Here is a 20710-nt window from a genome sequence, read left to right on the forward strand (position 1 = left end):
GACTCGATCCCGCTATCAAGGGCTTGGGAACCAACGTTAGAGTATCTGTACCCAATCACAGAATTTCTAATCCAAGCATTCATACTTTATCATATTTTGAAAAATAATTTTGAACTTTTTTAAAAAGAATCATTTTTCTGAAAGTTATGACTAATATGGATGGTTCTATAAATATTTATATGGATATTATTGATGTTGGTGATTCATAGGCTGAAGATGCTCTTAAGATAGATTCTTGTATAAAAAAAATTCTGAAATAAGAAGAGTAAGTGAGAGGATTCATATCAAAATCTCTTATCAAGAGTCTACAGTAAATAAGAAAAGACGCAAGACAATAGATTTGAGAGAAAATGAAAAAGGCAAATATATTCTTTTGAAATAAAAGGCGGGTCTATTAATGCTTAAGTGTACACTTATGTGTGGAGGACATTTTGGTCAGCTTACATGAAAGATGTGATTTAAGCTAAATTGGGAGCGTAAATGTGTGTTTGTCTATATGTATAGTTAATTTAGAAGATTTTCTTAACTATTTTTCAAAGGTTCTGATGGAATGGAAGGCTCACTAGAGAAATATTTCTTTTATAGCCTCGTGAATTTTTGCTTTCGGTTCAATGAAGCAATTCTCAGTGAAGCATCCAGGACAAGTCGACGGAGCCACTAGAAAAGTGGATGAAGGAAGGGTAGCGTTGAAACACAGCTACTCCTTTTGCTGGAAAAGTCGACTATCAACAGCTGAGATTTGGTATTAAAATGCCGAATCATTCTTTACGTAATGTTTCAATCACAAAAGTAGAAAGAACAAGTATAATTATCAAATCCACATTATAGCCAAAGTCTCTCGTGTGTGGTGCTCCTTGTGCCAAGTCATTCTCGAATAATTGACGCTTTCGTCTTTTTAGCTTTTCTTATAAAACATCTTTGGTAGAAGTGGAGTGGGAGTGGGGAGTGGGGACACCCCATTATCCAAAGTCTAGTTAAATTATTGCATCTTCTGGTCGTGAGCAACATGCATTGCTTTTTTTTTTTCTTTTTCAATGACAGAGCTCTATTGGACAAAAGAATACATATCGAACCCATTTTTTGCATGAATGGTTCAATCATGGTATTCTGGTGATAATGTCTGGCTGCTTTCTTGGAAACAATAACTTTTATAGGATGTCACAAGAAAAGACTGTAAAGTAAGAACTTGGAATGTTGAGGCTCTTTACTTTTTTTCCTTTTTCTCCTTTTTGCTTTGAGTTGCATAATGAACGATTGTTATCAAATCCAAAACTTCTTATTCACTTGTGTGCTTTTCTTCAGGCCCGTCCTTTTGATTCAAGTACTTCAGTGGTAAGTTTTCCTTTTACCATGTTGAAACTTCAATTCACGTCAGAAATTAGACAATGCTTGATATTCTTTTTCTAATGCCATGATCATAATAATCATTTTCTTCCAATTGATTGTTATGATTGCAGTATTGATGTCAAAATTACTCAAGTGCAAAGCACCGAAACCTTAAGAGAATTTTTCGCCCCAAACCAACAAAAATAGACTTTGCTCACTCGAATGTGGTTTCATTTACAAATAATGTAAACTGAAACAAGGAAGTGAGAAAATAACTTCTTACATATATGGGGTTTTGGTTCCAACAGTAAAGTTTGGAAGCTCCTCCTTACCATACTTTTAGACTATGGTAATGCCCGGGGGATTGTTGACACTGATTGCCCTTTATCACTCTTTTACTTTTCAAAAGCAAAAAGTTGGAAATGAATACCGAGTACTCATATCTTCAAGGAGTAGATTCCGCTCTATAAAATGACTATAAACTTATCTAGACCTTCTTGTCCAGTAACCACATCAACTTATCAATACCCAAGAACCCGAGAAAAGATATAGATAGTATTCGTGTGCTTGATATCAAGATGCCTTCGATGAATTACGCTTGGAATCTTACCAAGTGGACGAAAGAATAAGTACTTTTAAATAAAGAAGTCAAAAGACAAATTAACGGACCCACTCAAAGAAGTGGTGAAGGAACGGAAGCGTCGAAACACAGCAACCTTTAACTGGAAAAGCTGATAATCGACGGTTGAGAATTAGTAATATCAATCGAACGGTTTTGTATTAAAGTGCCAGAAACATTCCGTAGGTAAGGAACAAGCATTATCAAAATTCCAAAGCATTGATTGTGCTTTTTTGTCTGTAAAGGCTCTTTATCTTTTCTTCATTTTCCTTTTTGCTTGAGTTTTGGAAGGAACAAATTCATCAAATCCAAATTTTAGTATGCACTCGTGTGCTACTGTGTGGCCCTGTCCTATTGATTCAACTGCTTAGCCGGTAAATTTTCCTATTTACCATATTAAGATTTTGATTCATGTCAAAATTACAGAGTGTTTGATATGTTTTTAGTGATGGTAATCATAATATCATTCAATTCACAGTTCTAAAATGACATTGTCATTAATTTATATATTGATTTGCAGTTTTTGATATTGAACTACTTGTTGACATGTTAGACTTGGGCTAACTTAGACCCCCATATCTAATTAATGTTGACCATTAATTGAAAATAAGTCTTGACTTTCCATGTATTATCTTTCAAATCTTCATGGATCTATTGACAGAAGCTCTCATAATGATCGCTATAAGTGAAAAAAAAAAAAAAAAAAAGGCTCAGTTCAAAAGGTATACTTGAAGTTGCTTAATTTTCTTGCCAACCTCAATTATTGGAATACCATGTCAAATTGCTCATAAATTCATATATTTAATATGCCTATTCAAAAGGTGATGACTAATATCTAATCGAAAATAAATAAGTATATATATGAAAATAAATAAGTATAATTATATATATGAAAATAAATAAGTGTGTGTGTGTGTTCTCCTTGTAACCAAGTTGATAAGGTCCTTTTGCATAATGATTACCTAGTTTATGAGGAAGAAGAGAAGTATAAAAAATTGCTATATTATATTAGTATTCTCCTAGAGTATGTTTTTATTTTTATTTTTTTAATAATCTATAGGCACGGGCGGGAGACTCTTCTATTTAAAGCCCATTACAAATATACTACAAGTTGAATAGGTTGAGCTTAAAGCTATGACCTGTATAGATGGCTATAACTCAGAATAACTTGCATACGGTATTTGTGATTCAAACGAGCAATCTCTGATTCTCAAATCGGAGATCCCCGACACCCCAATCAACTATAACAATCGTGGGGTTTAGGAAGCTTAATTTATTATAGTAAAGAGTAAGTGTATTTTGCAATTTGAATCTTTTTTAAAAAAAGAAAATGAAAATGACAATGTTAACATGAAGTGATCATAATACCAATATGCAATAATTGCAAGATAGAGAGGTTAAGTAAGTATAATCTTTTTTTTGAAAAGAATGAGTGTATGTTATAGGGGCGTGAAATGAGAAAGAGAGCCAAAATGTGTTAAAGTTAAGGCGCCATTCCTCTGCAACGATACTTATGTAATTATAGGGGGTGCGAAGCTTGCTTATCGAGTAGGGCAAGTCTCGCTTTTGGACCAATTTCTCCTTCGGATTGCATTATCAATTCCCAAGGGACGTTCTCCTTGTAACCAAGTTGATAAGGTCCTTTTGCATAATGATTACCTAGTTTATGAGGAAGAAGAGAGTATAAAAAATTGCTATATTATATTAGTATTCTCCTAGAGTATGTTTTTATTTTTATTTTTTTAATAATCTATGGGCGTGGGCAGGGAGACTCTTCTACTTAAAGCCCATTACAAAAATACTACAAGTTGAATAGGTTGAGCTTAAAGCTATGACCTGTATAAGTGGCTATAACTCAGAATAACTTGCATACAGTATTTGTGATTCAAACAAGCAACCTCTGATTCTCAAATCGGAGATCCCCGACACCCCAATCAACTATAACAATCGTGGGGTTTAGGAAGCTTAATTTATTATAGTAAAGAGTAAGTGTGTTTTGCAATTTGAATCTTTAAAAAAAAGAAAAAGAAAATGACAATGTTAACATGAAGTGATCATAATACTAATATGCAATAATTGCAAGATAGAGAGGTTAAGTAAGTATAATCTTTTTTTTTTTATTGAAAAGAATAAGTGTATTTATAGGGGTGTGAAATGAGAAAGAGAGCCAAAATGTGTTAAAGTTAAGGCACCATTCCTCTGCAACGATACTTATGTAATTATAGGGGGTGCGAAGCTTGCTTATCAAGTAGGGCAAGTCTCGCTTTTGGACCAATTTCTCCTTCGGATTGCATTGTCAATTCACGCCCGCAAACGAGCATGCTTTAGGAACGACCTCAACTTACCTTATGTTGAGGGCTAGACCGTATGGATCAGTTTCGTGCTTGGGCTGGGACCGAGATGCGAAACTACGCCTTGGGCAGAAAAATAGGCTTGGTATATATTCGGGCCCTCCGACAGCCTGGGCTTTGTCAGACAAGTTGAAGCCCAATAGAAATGCCGAGTATTTTTTTTCCTATAATAAATTTCCATAGTTGTATGGAGTTTCGATACTTTGAACTATAATGAAATGAGCTTCGAGCTTCGAAGATTTTTCACATTCTTGACGTTGATACTTTTTCAATATATAACTCAGGGCCTCTCCTTACAATGTCTTAACTTTACACAAATAATGGATGGACCCATTAGGTTGCTAGATTCGTGTTCACTGGATTTGATTATAGGCATGGATGCTCAATCTATCTTTCTAAGCCTTTTCACTAGGTTTGATGTCAAATGGAGAGATTTACGGAAATAAGTTCTCCTCAAAAAGCCCAACCTAGTCCAACATGCATATTTCGTAATGGACGGATTTGGTTAATAAACTTAAATGTGGGAGATTACATGAATAAATTAGTAAACAATAATCTCTCCGTTGTACACATGTTAAATTACCACCTTTGCAGCTTAACAATGAGTAATAAAATCTCATCAATTTTGATGGAGATGATGTGCCCAAAAAAAAAGGAATCTTGTTGGATTTGAGATCACATGGATGGATCTTATTAGTTCTCATTTTGATTGAAAGAAAGAATTATTACAGGTAAATATCTTTTGTAATGAATCGTCATTTCATGCTGACAATTTCGTTTGTAAAGAAGAAGAATATAGGATAAATAAGCATATAGAATATCAAAACTCTTCAAAATGGAAATAATGAAAGGTCAATAATCATCATCCAACAATTTTTTCTTTGATAATAGTCCAAAAGCTTTTCCAAGTCGAGGTCCACGAGTCTTTGTGCAAACCGGCTCCTCCATTGCCAGGGAAGCTTAAAATCAAGAAAAAGAAAAGTACGGAGATTTTCACCGCATATAGACAAGAATATATTTTTTTATTTCCGAGGTAAAGATTTTCACCGCATGTTGATAGACAATAAGATGAATAATTTTTTATAAAAAAAATTCAAAATAAATTTCCAACAAACCTTTATGAAAATCTTTGAAGTCCAGCTCCTGCATTTTATATTGTCAAGCTTCCTAACATCAGCATATTGGGGACCACCACCAGAACCCCCTCACCCTTTTCATTTTCATGTTTGAGGACTCATTTATCGCTAAAATAGCCATTACATAATTTAAGAAAAATTTCAAATAAAAATCTAAAATGAGATAATCTTTTTTTTTTTTTCTAAAAATGAGTTTAAAATGGATTTCATTTTAAATAAGAATTTAAACTCGTCAACCGGACAAATGTTCACTACAATCGGCATTTTCTAGCTATTTAAATTGAGGAAATTTTGTTATTGGGTAAAAAAATTTTAAAAAAATTCCCAAATGAATCAGGATTACTTTTTTCCTTTTCAATTTCATGTTTTCCGGTCCCTTCTGTTGCACTTCTTGGAAACTCCTCCATTTCTTCCTCTCCTCCGTCTCACACCAAGCCATCACCGTCGTTGGGATATCCGATCTCCGATGTATTCGAGGATTGAGAGCCACCACGGCATCACCGCCGTAGTCCCTACGGTGGGCCGTTCCTCCTTTTTACACCATGCGGCTCCTGCCCCTTCCCCTTCCCGTAGGTTTTTTTTTTTTTTTTTTTAGTTGCTTCTGAGGCGAAATTGAGATCTTGGAATTTGACGTTTTTTGATTGAATTTCGATGATGGCTAGATTCAGTCCGTTATATTGATATCATTTTTTTCCTTTGCATCTTTTAATTGGTGATGACATTGCAGGGGGTTTCCGCATTGGGGTACACTGCCAAATCGGAGTATCGGAAAGCTCTTCCGGTAAGATCGGTTGAATGAGAATTGTTCTGTTGCTCATTCCGATCGCTTTACTCGCAAACCATAGTGGTTTTGACAAATCACTTTCGCCTTGCGCTTGTGGTGTTTCTGATCTTTTGCCATTGTCTTGATCGGGGCTTCTATCTACATATTTTCATCAATGAATCTTTTCTCGGCATGTAATTTCTGTATCTTTAGATATGTGTCGATGCAATGACTTTTGATGCTAAATTTAGAACGGATCACGTGATGCTCTCACCTTTCAAATTTTTGGTTAAGGCCTTTTATTTCAACTCGGCGATCATTGGGCTGTCTCTTACACTGACTGGTTTTAATATATATCCACAAGTGCTAAGTTCCACTACAACTATAGAGAAAAATAATGATCACAGGACTCCACTTAAACAAGCTTTCACTGCACACTTCTCTCTCGTCCCTATGGCCCATTCTCTATGGAAGTAAGTAATATGATGATTAATGTTTAAGTAGTTTCATTCGTTCGTTAACTAGTTAATGGAGCATCTGTTGTTTTAGGGGATTTTGATTGAGCAGCTCCGTTTGTGGCTTTTCAAGTGTAGGATGGAAATAGATTTTTCGATTGCTTTAGTAATATATATCCTTTAAATTTGATACCTTGTCTTTTCTGGTTCAAATGGAGTAGTATGGCAGTTTCACTATTCTTGGATTGGCTTCTCCTTAACGGTGTCCGCAATTGTGGTGTTTGGTGGGAATGTAGTCACCATTTTCATGATTGCCATGCTAGGCATTACAAACAGGAACAGACTGAGAACTTGGAGGGTATGTTTTGGTTCTGCATGAATCACTTCAACCAAGAGGTTGTATCATGTAATCCTGTTTACTTATATGTTAATGTGTGTTCGATTGCTGATGTAGTCAGATCAAAATCATGACAAATGGGGTGGTTCACAAGGTCCACTAAATGTTTTAAATGTATGCATTGAACATCTATCTCCTGTGCATGCATGAGTTCTTTACCCTCCTAACATTGCATTGGGGAAGTTATTAATGTGTTTTGACCAGTTTGATTGGAATCAAATCACATAGGGGTGTTCAACTAAGCTAATCATTCAACTTGATGTCCATCCGAGGCACGTCTGGAAAAGCACTTTTCTATGTGCTTCCAATCCTCAAAGCAAATTCTCTCATTTCTAGGCGTAGCTTTCCTGCTGAACGCTACATATTACGGAGGCTTGGTTATGTATCCTCCATGGCTTCTCAGATTTTCTAGGTTTGCAGTTTGGGTGAGCTTCTTAGCCACGTTGGGTTTACCTCATCAAATATTGCAGCATTTCCTAGATATATCCTCCATAATTCTCTTCCTTCTGCTTTGCAGGCATAATGATACCGGCCTCGAAGTGCCCTTGTGGTTTCTTTTATATTTTAAGGAAGTCTCTTTCATATGTAGCTTTTTGACTGCTTCATGAGGAAGTACTGAGTGTACTAACAATGTAGGTATGACGTGGATTATACAAATATCACCAGCAAGAGTGACCACCCCATGGGCTATCATTTTGTTCATGCTCACAGGTCTGTTCTTGCTCAGTGTCAAATACTCTTACTTGAGAAACTGATATAAATTGAAAGAAAAATGAAGCAAAGAACAAGGTGGAAGTGCAACCTCCAATGTACCTGAGGATTGAGTACCACCACGGCAATGCCACTGTAGTCCCTACAGCGAGCTGTTCCTCCTCTTTTCACCGCACAGCTCCTCCCTCCTCTTCCCGTAAGTTTTCTTAGCTGCTTCTGAGGTGAAATTGAGGTCGTGGAATTGGACATTTGTTGATTGACTTTCGATTGATGCTAGATTCAATCCATTATATTTATATCATTTTCCTTTCTTTTAAATGGTGATGATATTGCAGCAGGATTTTGCATCAAGATTGCTGCCAAACCGAAGTATCGGATAATTCTCCAGTAAGATCAATTGAACGAGAATTGTTTCGTAGCTCATTCCACACGCAGATCATATTAAAAAAAAGATCAGAATCATGACAAACGGGAGGTTCACCGGTCCACTAAATGTTTTAAGTGTATAGGGCATATAACTTCTGTGCATGCATGGGTTCTTTACCCTCCTAACATGGTATTGTGCAAGTTATTAAATCACATAGGCATGTTCTGCTCAACTAAGCAATCATTCAGCTTTGCTGTCCATCTGAGGCATGTTCATTAAAGTAGTTTTCTACGGGCTTCTCATTTCTAGACATAGCTTTCCTGCTGAACGCTACATACTACAGAGGCTGGATTATGTATATCATTCATTGCTTTTCAGATGTTCTAGGTTTGCAGTCTGGGTGAACTTCTTAGCTATGTTGGGTTTACCTCATTGAATATTGGAACATTTCCTAGATATACCTTCTATAGTTCTCTTCCTTCTACTGTGCAGGCACTAGCGATACTGGCCTTGAAGTGCCCTTGTGGTTCCTTCTTTAATTAGGATGTCCCTTTTATATGCTGTTTTCGGTTGCTTCATGAAGAAGTACTAAGCGTACTAATGATGTGGTACGACATGGATTAGACAAAATATCACCATCAAGAGTCACCACAAGTCTATTCTTGCTCAATTTCAAATACTCTTAATTGAGAAACTGATAAAATAGGAAGATAAGCAAAGAGCGGGGTGGGAGTGTGGAGGGAGAAGGATACTTCAGGTGGGAGCTAATCGAAGTAAGTAAGCGTGTATCCCTTTTGTTTATGCAAAGTAAAAGGCACCAATAGTAGCAGCCACCCATACCTACAAGAACCAAAGAAAGAGAGAATGAAGCACTAGCATACATAGTACGCATCTTGCGACAAAATTGATGTTTACTAAATTGATGGTTATGAATAGTAGATACCCACCATCAAAGCACCTAATTTGATACAATGCAAGAAGTGAGGTGACGCTATAAATTGAAGAACTACTGTTCAGCAAGTCCGAAAATATTGGAGCATGCGACACTGCAGCTGTATCAACACAGTAGAAGACTTTTCGATCCAGCCAAAATAGGAAGAGAAAACAAAAAGAGTCCGTTCACAGCAGTCCATTTAAAATAAAAAGAGACATTAATCAGAAACTGGGAGACAAACATAATTGCAGAAAACAATCATAAACGAATGAGTTTGAAATGTTATAGAAAGAAAAAGAAAACTGTAGATACGCTAGTGAATATCCATTCATCACATTCTACTTTAGCTTGATAGATGTCAAAATGAGAACACAAAGAAGTGCTACAACACCTTTTTGAGAAGCCACCACATCCTGTATATTGGCACTAGTTAAAAATCTGGGATTGCGCACAGGTTAAAACGGCAGATTTTTACCACCGGTCAAAAGATAGAGCTCTTCCAAGTAATTTCTCGGAACGCCCAAAAGGAAAAAAAATATATATTTACGCTATCATTTCTTCTATTTTCTCCTAGACCTATAATAGGAGAAATCACAGCTTAGAGGTTGTTTGGTTTCCCTAGATTTCACATGAGAAAACCCAGGCAGAACACTTGCACGTAATCAAGTCTTGATTTCACCTTTGCCTACAGCAGAAACTTCAACAGTTGAAGATGGATACGTGACTAGCTCATCTCTCTGACATACAAATTCAAAAACTAACACTTACCTACGATTCCAAAGCAGAAGCAGAGTGTGTAGTCCTATATCAAATGATTTCAGATATTTATTCCCCAAAAGTTTTCATCTCAACTTTCAAAGACTGAGCCAAAATGGCCGCAAAAGATCGCATAACGCTCATTCAGCAGGTTTTCATTCAACTGAAGATGGGGAGAAGGCGGTGATTGTGGCTACGAATGGCTTCTCGGTTGAAGAGGAAAAGGAGATTGATTGATGGGAAGTTTGCGAAAGTATGATCGGATGAGGCTAGGCCAGAAGTTAAAGTGTGGACTTGTGTTGGAATTGCGTTATATATCCAAAAGAACACAAATATTACTATTACTTACTTAAAGAACAATATTAAACGCACTAAGACTGACCTTCAAAATATAAGACCTACTTATTTAGGGTAAATCAATTGTGATGACTGAATTATATAGCGCATTTTTGCAATCAATCATTAAATTCTCATTTCAATTGCGGAATGAACTTCAGAACTTTTAACTAATCGAAACCCGACCAAATTATGGTTGATCCATGGATGCATCTAGAGATTTTTCTTAGTGGGGGCAAACTTCAATAAGTAATGATTATTTTAGTAAATAAACCAATGCCCTTGAGCGTAAAAATATGTGATGAAATTACCATTGTGTCGGTAAAAATATGTGACGAAATTACCATTGTGTTGGTTTGGCTTGCTTATGGCAACTAGATTTTTCATGACTCTAAAATCGCTTATTGACCTTCATCAATTTGCAGGGCAAATTGAAATGAAAATAGTCATTATGGACTCAGTTAAAGAAATCTTTAGAAAATGCGATGGGGATAAAAAGGATTTAGATACTTATGATCACTTTAGCTTCCTCCTGATCGGGTTACGCCTTGAGAACCTCCCCTCGTAACACAAGGGCCACGTAACCCTCTCTTTTTTTAAACTTTTTGTTTTTGGCTTTTTTTTTAATGGAGACCCATATGGCATCGTGTCATCGTAATGGCATCTCCAATCAGATATGTAAGACACCACATCAATAATGCGTAGAAAAATTGTTCGAAAAGTCTTCATAATGCATTGATTGGATAGGGGAAAAATAATGTTAGTGCATTAGGCAATTGAAATCAAAGTTTAGTAACTTGATTGTACAAAAAGACTACATGATGGGAAAAATCTCATTTGCATGCCAAGTTGGTAGACCAATTGTTTATACCTAGCACTTTTCATACCATCGACCGCATTACGCAACTCTAGGGTATTCTCACATATAGTAGAAGAGATTATTACATTGTAGATGGATTCCATATAGAATGTGAAGCTAGCTTAGCACGGAAAATATTGAGACAAACTACTGAAATTATTTGAGGAAATGCAAAAACTTATGTTCCGAGGTTTCCTCAAGTCGAGATTTAGAGAAAAGCATTAACCGAAGGACTGATCAGGAATGGCTAGTAAGTCACCCTTGCACCACAACTAAATCCAAAAGTAACTATAGGATAGGATGCCAAAAAACAGAGGAAAACGGAACCATTGTTTGACCGAGCTTAACTCTGCACAACTCTTGCTCGCTGTGGCGATTTCTCACGACATTTTCAGTTCAATCTTCGCTCGTTTCCAAGTGGTCTCGGATTCACGATTGGAAACAAGGAAAAAAGGAAAAAAAAAGATCTGACATGAACTCCATTGATGAGCAAAATGACAAGAGCATTAAACATTGCTCGAGGCCACCAGATTGAAGCCTCTGTCAAAACACGTAAGAATCCACAATACGAAAACGCGATTTAAACCGGAAGAAGGAAAAAAAAAATTATCACCGAAAGTTTCTAAAGATGGCGAGGGACGGAATCAATCACGAGGCTCGCACTGGAAACAGGTGAGTGCAACTTGGTTTCAAGGCAGTAGTAGACAGTGAGGGTGATGGTGGAGCGACTCGGAATTCACTGAGCGGGGGAGTGCATCGAGATGGAGGGAGAGATCCGACAAAGGTATGTGAAGCGAAGAGACGCGGCAATGGCGTCGTTTGGAGTTTTTGATGCCTTTTTCTAAGGAAAAGAAAATGAAAATGATGGCTGAGTTGTGGGATGAATCTTCCTCTCAAGGAATTCCATCTTTTGTGCAAGTCTTCCTTTCAACGGGCTTCTCGGACCGGCAGGAGGGCCGATAGTGAACCCGAAGAATCTCATCCTTCAAATCAGTGGATCCTATACACCAGCCCGACATCCCCTTTGTGCGCGGCGTAGACGGGCGAAACGAAGGACGCGAGCGACGGCATTTGGAATCCGAAAGGCGGCGATGAAGTGGGAGAGAATAGAACGAAGCAAGAATCGACAAAACGTATTCTGGAATGAATCGAAACTGGGCTCGGAAGTTCAATCGGATAGGAAACGACCCTGATGGAGGAAGACTTGGTGAAGAATGAAGATGGACATAGAGAAAACGATGCATGGCGAAGAACTTGACACACGGAGTTTCCTGGTCATTGAATGTGCTGCGTCCTCTGAGCAGAAGGTGTTCGTTGAATTGCGCTTAGAGAGACAGAGAAAGTGAAACGATTCTGTAACAACAGACGGAGGAACGAAGATCGCACCATAAGAAATATCCATGGACAGCCGGTTCCTCGCTAACATTCGGGCGATCATGATATATGTCAGATCGACGGTCGTACTTATCACCAGGTCATTTCATCTTTGATTCGATTCTAGAATTAATTTCGACATGTTTTGACTTCGTCTGTTGATATCTGTTTCCATTCGTTTTTCTCCAATTCTCTCTTGCCGTCTTCCAAAGATCCATTGCCGTCGGTTGCACTGTGGAGGAGGGATCGAGTTTGCAAGGAAGGTGCTCGATGGAATGACGAATTACATCTCTTCTGCAAGTCTTCCTTTTGACCGATTTCTCGTGGGCACTCTATATTTTCCCTTCGTCTCTTTTTTTTTTCTTTTTTTTCCTTTTTTTTTTTTTTTTCAACACTTTATTTCCTTCTCATCCAAAGAACCACCATCGGCTTCACCTCGTTTGTCCCGTTTTCCCCACAATCCCCACGCAAAATCCAAATCATCTCCATCCGCTGCTTCGCTCCTTTTTGTTCTTCGTCGTTTTCTCTTCGTGCTCACCGCCGCCAATCTTCACGCTTGGCATATCGTCTCGGATGATGATGACGACCCAGATTGGCCTCGGCTGCCGCGGTCGATGAAGCGAGGCCGGACCGGCGGGGGAGCCGAGAGCGAAACCCGAAGAATCTCATCCTTCGAATCGGTGGATCGTATCCAGATGATCATCCATCCAACCTCAGCCTTGGCAATCGGATAAAACTCTTGTAAACAGTGAACACACCACTCAGCATCCCCTTTGCGCGCGGCGTAGATGGGCGAAACGATGGAATTGAAAGACGGCGATGAAGTGGGAGCGGAACAGAACGAAGCAAGAGTCAACAGAACGTATTTTGGAGTGAATCGGAATTTGACTTGGAAGTTAAATCGGACATGAAACGGCCCTGATGATGGTTCGGCGGCGATGGCCACGTGAGCTTGAGATGGCCCGGCGACAGACATGGGTAAGGACAGGAAAAGCGACGACTCGAATCAGAGTGGCCACGACTCGAATATGGAATCTGATGGTGTGCTTCACCGTGGGCATGATCTGAATTGGTGGAGATGAATCAGGGGAATCCAGAGCCAGCGAGAGAGAGAGAGAGAGAAGATGCAAAAAAAATCTGGTCGGACAAAATCTAGAGAGAGAGAGTCCAACCGCCAACGGAGCACCCACCAGCGATTCATCGAGACTGAGTTCTCTGACGATTGTTACTTCCAGCACCGACCAGAAGCACAAACAGCGTCGCTACCGGTTCGAAGATGCCAGCCGCCGTGCAACCACGACAGCGGAACTTGACCATGGAATTTCCTTGATCAACAGTCACAATTACCGGAACGTTCCATCTCTGGGACGTTTCGCTTTTGTTTTCTCCCATCCTCTTGCTGTCTCCCAAATTTCCATTGCCGTCGGTTGTGCTTTGGAGGAGGTATCGAGTTCTTGCAAGGAAGAGAGAGAGAGAATCGGCGAGCTTTATCCGGTGGCGAGAGTGAGTTCTGAGAGCGCCGGGATGTTGCCGATTCTAAGGCGAAAAGCCACTGCTGGAGGCTCGGACGCTGTGTCTGTCGAGAGACAGCATGCGGAAGAGTTGTGCCGCAGCAACGCAAAGACGCCAGCATATTTGCTTTGTCATGCATATCAACATTTAATTAATATGAAAAAAAAAAAAATAAAAAATCCCAAAGCCCTTCACATGTGAAGAAACTGACAAACTTCAATTTGCGCCCACATGCGAAAAGACTGATCACGAAATCTTCAAGAAATCAAAAAAGAGACGATGAAAAGAACCTGATGTAAGTTCACCGGAGCTTGTAAAATCATGGTTGCGCCTTGAAATTCAGACTTGTTGTATGGCACAAGGGAAGTGTATTCGATGTTACTACCATTTACAATTCTAATGGTCAGGTTGAGCCACCTGAAATCTTATAGAAGCACGTTCAAGACCATTCCATCCATTGGAACAAAACTCATGCTTTTATCTATTTTGCCGAAGCAGAAGCAGAATTCAGCCTAGCAATTCTGTATGTTCGATTCTCACCAAAAGTGAACTAAAAGCAATGCTTCCTTTGCTGCATCGTATTGCATAGTATTATTATACACTCAAGTCTTATCAGTGGTTCCAAAGATGGATACTCTGAACACAACATCGTCCCTTTCAATAAAGCTCGAACACATGCGTCTTCCACCTTCAGAGAAGTCTCGTGAATGCAGCCCAACAGGCAGATGACTTTCCATGATGTTCGTGGCTGATGAGCTTCAATGGCCATGATTTGTCTTGAAATATGAGAGCCACGGTCTGCGGGCTTTTCTTAATGTGTCTTTGGGAATGAACCAGGAACTCTCTGCTCAAGTAGACATTTCGCAATTTTGTCATCACAATGAAGAAAACAACCAATGATTTATGAGGAAGACAGTATGAGGTTGCTTTATGTGATTTAAATCCAAGAGTTGTCATTATCATGAGGATCTTACCACATTGTTTTTCTTTAGATGTATTAACCTCACTGCAATTTCAGAGAAAGGATAATCGAGTGTAAATTTGCTGCCCGGTTTGAGAGCTCTGCACAAGCCCCGCTTTTTCAGCTTACCTGTGGCAGTCGCAAACAGAACAAGAAGAAAGCTTTTGCATTTTAGGCGTATTCTATTCCTGTTATGTAAAACTCACATCTGCCGACATAGCAACCCTAAAATCAATTGATCTGAGTCTTACTAATGGTCTAGCTTCCTAAGGCCTATATGCACACCAATACGATTCTCAGCACAATCAAATCTGATATGACCAGCTCGGTTTGTTTCCATTATTTATGAGATCCTCCAACACAAGCATATTCACACACGGGAGAACTATAGACAGAGAAACACTACAACAGTGAATTAGCTCTAACACAGTTTCTCTTAGCCTAACGATGTGGAGAGTTCCTGCATAAAATTCGAATCAAACACAAGAACAATACAGTCATGGGGAGAATCTGCTAATATATTAAGATTCACACCCGGAAAATCTCATGATGAGCAGTTTGAACTTCTGTCCCTCCCCATACTTTTTGCTAACGAATGTGCATGGGAACTGCCATGATCTTTGCAAACCTGATCAAATTCCATTGCCATACAAAGCTGGGGACACTTGGCTGAATGCAATTCATCCCCAAGACTTCAAGCTCAACCGAAACATCATGGCAATCCCCGGCACATTTAGTCCTAACACATACATATGCTCACACGGGAGATCTAGAGACAAAGAAACACTAAGAGAATGAATTAGCTCTAACACAGTTTCTCTTAGCATTAACTCTAATGCAGTTTCTCTTAGCCTAATGACATGGACAGTTCCTGTACGGTATTCGAATCAAACACAAGAACAACACACACAAGGGGAGAATTAGCTAATATATTAAGATTCACACCCTGGAAAATCTTGTGATGAGCAGTTCAAACTTTTGTCCCTCCGCAAACTCTGCTGATGAATGTGCATAGGAATCGCCATGAACTTTGCAAACCTGATCAAATTCCATTTCCATGCAACACTGAGGACACTTGGCTGAATGCAATTCATCCCCCTAGACTTCAAGCTCGACTGAAACATCACAGCAAGCAAAGGCATCTTCCACTTTCAGCAAGACAATTCCACAATTGCTGAGGCTCGGTTCCTCACATTGACATTGATTGATGGATATTCTATCTCGATCATCCTTTCATCAATTACAGTGACATGGAAAATGGAGTCCCCTCCAGATTAGAAGACCAAAAATTGGCCCCCACAGTAGTGCTCTGCAAATTCATTCCAATCCTTTGCTAGCCAAACCATCTCATCACATTTTTCCAATTCCACAGGCCAAATAATTGCACCATTGTCTCAAAAGCATCCTCTCGAACCTTTTTGGTATTCCCTGTGGAAAAATAAAACCCACAATCTTAATAAGCCTATGAGACCTGATTTCAAATTCAAAACGAAGAACAACATAACAAGAATGCATAAACCAAAAAGGACATCTTGAAGCACATACTTTTCGGTTCATTCAGATTTGGAATGTGGCATTAATGAGTGTGCATCTAGATTATGATCAACCTCATAAAACCCAATCGGCATAGAAGTACACTTCATTGATTCCTGATTCCTCAAGACTATATAAAGGAGTTATTTTTTGGAATACTAAATTCATTCTGGACCAGCAAAAGTGACAATTCCAGAGTTCATCTCGATCAATGTAAATCAAGTCCTAACCAGCACTAGTGAATATGTAGACTCTGAACACAAAATCATCCCTATCAATGGGTTTCTACATGTAGATAACTTTCTCTTGCAAATGTGGGCCAAGTAGTGAAAAAGAATGCCCCCAACCCCCCCCCCCCAAAAAAAAAAAAAAAAATCTAATCTACAACTCCTTGCCTTCACCATCCATGACCTATCTGAATACCTGAGAGTCACAATTTGCTTAATTTCCTGAATATGTTGCTTGATGAATTGAACAGGAGTAGACTGCCCATCTACATGGTTGAAAAACCAACATATGGTGAAGAACAGACCAAGACATAAGCATGCCCTAATGAGGGAATCAAATTATACACAACGTGAGTTTTAGGCATTACTTGCTAGTTTCAAGAGTTTAATCGACAGTAAACCATATAACGAAAGCCATTAATCCAAAGTCAAGGTCAAATCTATGCTTCCAGAATGCAATAGGGTACACATTTAGAAGAAGCCTTCCAGGTCCTAAATATATTTAAAAAATATCAATTTCAGCCACACAATCACAATCACAGGGGAAAAAGCAAATAAATTGATAACTGGAACATGGATAGAATTGATAATTTAAACTTAAGCTGTTTGATTCTTTCAAGCACAGCTCAAATAAGGTTTTATCAAACTATCGGTTCAATTTGACAAAGTAAAATCATCTTTTTTCCCCCAAATCTGATTAATATAACAAAATACAACAGTATCTTCCATTTGAAAACAAAATTATCAGTCATTAGATCTACAATGAAATTTCAGAATCATACCAAGCCACCCCTTTATCTATTAGGTCTTTCTCTTTATTTATGGAGGCAGCAACATTCTTTGCAATTTGCTTGACCATATCAATTAGTCTCCTGGTGTGATTTACATATATATTCAAATTTACAGCATTGAATAACATTGTCCAATTTCTCCATATTAGAGAACTTGGATTCTATTCTTAAGACGCATCAGCAATTACTTTTCCAACAGCATCTATCCAAAAAAAGATAAGAAGAAGATGATTGTTATCTTTTCGAACCTTCAACCACCAGCTATATCCCAATAACTGTCCTTTCATCTTTTTCCCTACTTCAATTACTCCAGTGTTAAGATATTTATACCCGGTTTTAAGCATACACCCATGGACACTTCAAGGAAAATAACATATCATGCAATATACCACACAATGAAGTAAACTTGGAAATACACTAGAGTATAAACAAAGATCTAAACAGCATTGATGTATTTGATTTTCAGACATTGCCACTCTGAGTCAATAAGCGTGAGATCATACCAAGCCATACTTAACATAAGAGGGCCTCCTCATCACCATGAAAAAGGGATGCTCCATTGGAAAATTTGTCAGCTGATTTAGAGCAGTGAGAGGCATTGGACGCATGGGACCATAATAAAGCAGCTCAGGATGCCTCAATTTGAGGCAATTGAGGGCCAGGGACAGACTCTATACCAAGGAATCCAGTGAGAAATCCAGCTTTAGCTGCTATAGCAAGAAATTATAAATGTAAATTCAGCTTCATCATCCTCATATCCCTAATCCTCTACAAATGTCAATTGCACATGCCTCGCGATTTTACCACGCAAAATCTAGTGCAATTCAAGAAGTGCAAGGGCATACCAGATTCTTCAATCATATCAGACGCTGTGCAAGAAAAAGACAAGAAGCTTTACTACTTCAGTGCATACATCCCCAACCAAAACACTAGTCGAGGTTGTTTTTCTTCAAGTGCACCATGCATATCCACATCTTCTACACATGATTCTACTTGCATCGACATCATCTCCCATCTCCCGCAGCCAATGAAACGAAGCACATGCCTTCCATGACTATCCTAGTTGCATCGACTTCAAAAAGGACGAACAATTGACCAATGGGACCACCTAACTCTAGATGTATACACTATCCAAAACCTTATCATACTAAGTACCACAGGCCGTGAAAGCCTTATGTAGTGGATGCACATCTAAGAGGACGACTTTATCCTTTTCAACAGTAGAAGCTCGGAGTCACACCCTTCTCTTTTCACAAAAACCGTTCCCCCACCAAAAAAGATGAACACCGGGAATTCCCTCCCATTGACTAGACATGCAGTATGCAAAAGTGAAATAGGCAAGAATCAAATTCAAATATGGTCAGCAGAAACTACTCTTCGAAAGGAACCGAATGAAAACTGAAGCTAATTCCATGCTATGCTCTAGATAAAAGAAGAGGCAGACGATGAGGGTGCCCCAAGTCAAGAGCAAAACGAACCCATAGAAGAAGAACGCTCGTAACTGCGCCTGGATTCGATCACAAGAGGATGGCGAGCGAAGCAGCAAGAGAGACGGTTCTGTGAAGAGGCAGGTTAAGCACACTTCATTAGTTTGACTTGCCATGAAAAGATTTAGCATAAATTGGAAACAAATTTAATCCTTGCAGCATCTCGTAACCAATCAAGAACAAGAAACAGGGCTTCAAAAAAAAATTATTCTAGAATTTGAAAAGAACAACGACAAAGAGAGTTATGCAAGCAGAAACAAAGACACGTTAAACCGCAAGAAATTCCCATGAGGATGAGCAGTTCGGACTATATTGAGAACAAGTCGTAAAAGTGGCTCCCTCATATTTTTGACAAGGCATGGAATTCTCTCTGAATATTTTCAAGTTTCATGATGCTTGAGAGATATCTCTCCCTATATCATCTCCATCGATGAGAGCTCAAACACGCAGAATTGTCCTACGCAGACGCGTTTCTCTCTCCAATGCTCGCGAGGAAAGCACGGAAGATGTGGATTTAGGGGCAATAAAATTGCTAGTTTGAAGAATAGAGCCCTAGCTGAAGAAGAAGAAGAAGAAGAAGAAGAAGAAGAAGAAGAAGGGGAGGATTGAGGAAGGTCTCTACGAAACCAACTTCCGGCTTCAAACTAATTCACGCGCAATAAGACACCAAAATCAGAAGAACTTACAAGTTTGCTTGGTTCAAGGGCGGAGAGGAGAGAGAGTATGATCTTCTCTCCAGCGACGGCGATGACGATAACACTTCATCTGGTTGAATCTCCCTCTCCCTCTCCTACTTGGCTCTGCTCCGCTAAGTGTAGCAGCTTCGCTTCTCTCGGTCCTGGCATTCCCGACGCTTCGTTTGATGCCTATGGTGTCAAGAAGGAGAAGGAGAACCCTGCTTTGCTTCCTGCTGTTCAGTGAAGAAGGAGGCGAGATCGATCGATGGATAGGGTTGATGATGATGCTGACCAGACGTTCTCAATAATAGAAAAGTTACAAAAAATGAAAAATTTTAAAAACTTACGGTGCTGCCAAAAAGAAGAAAATAGAGAAAGAGAATGGACGGGAGAATGACGTCAATTGGATCTTACCAATTCTATGTGAATTGATTTATGCTGCTAACTTTTGTATGGTTGTATTGAGATCATCACCCTCCTCCCAGTCCCCTTCCCCCTTGTATCTGAACAATGACACATCATATAGTTTTGGTGTGCTTATCGTACCCTTAGAAAATGTCTTCATCTTTGAGCACTCTTCTACTTCGATACTCCATAAGGATGGAAACCTGAAAATGCAACTCGGGATAGAAGAGAAGCATTCTAGGTTTGGCAAATTTTGAAGTGTCAACTCATCAAGATTCCCAAAAGAAATCACTTTTCCTTCTTCGTCTCCATCATGTGCCACTATTTCTTTCATTCTTTTGCATCCTATTATGGTCATGTAACTGAGATGCACCAAATTTGTGACAATTGAAACAGTTACTAGATGTACCAATCCAAAGGAATTCTTCACCACTAATGTCGTTAGATTCTTGAAGGATGTCACGGTCGGAAATATTGTTGTCAAACAAGGACAATCCCAAACCTCAAATGTTTCGATGCTCTGAAGACTTTTCAACACTAAAGAGCCTTATCTCCATACACTCTTTAGGTTGTGTAGCTTGTTTAACTTAAGTTCTTCTAAACTTTCAAGCACCGGATGTTTACCATTATCAACAAGTCCTTCGTCCAGGAATATATCTTCAAAGGAGCTACAGAAAACCTCAAGGCTTTGTAGATTCTGAAACCTCTCTAGGAGGAACTTGAGAGGAAAAGC

General features: G+C 38.9%; 2 long non-coding RNA genes across 3 annotated transcripts; one reads left to right on the forward strand and one right to left on the reverse strand.

The window, feature by feature from the left end:
• The first annotated feature begins 6015 nt into the window (after positions 1 to 6015).
• LOC108960830 lies at positions 6016 to 8583 on the forward strand. 2 transcript variants are annotated; one of them, XR_005552858.1, is made up of 3 exons: positions 6016 to 7472; positions 7565 to 7954; positions 8094 to 8583. It is a non-coding gene; the product is annotated as an uncharacterized LOC108960830 (long non-coding RNA). The 2 variants fall into 2 exon arrangements; XR_005552857.1 differs by having other exon boundaries at positions 7565 to 8583.
• Positions 8584 to 14207: 5624 nt separating this feature from the next.
• On the reverse strand, positions 14208 to 20061 carry LOC120295450. Its single transcript, XR_005552856.1, has 7 exons — positions 19987 to 20061; positions 19582 to 19859; positions 18887 to 18965; positions 17912 to 18115; positions 15392 to 16285; positions 14871 to 14986; positions 14208 to 14740 (listed from the first exon to the last, which is right to left on the reverse strand). It is a non-coding gene; the product is annotated as an uncharacterized LOC120295450 (long non-coding RNA).
• Between the last annotated feature and the right edge of the window lie 649 nt (positions 20062 to 20710).

This window comes from Eucalyptus grandis, chromosome 7 (assembly GCF_016545825.1).
Source record: "Eucalyptus grandis isolate ANBG69807.140 chromosome 7, ASM1654582v1, whole genome shotgun sequence".
NCBI lineage: Eukaryota > Viridiplantae > Streptophyta > Magnoliopsida > Myrtales > Myrtaceae > Eucalyptus > Eucalyptus grandis.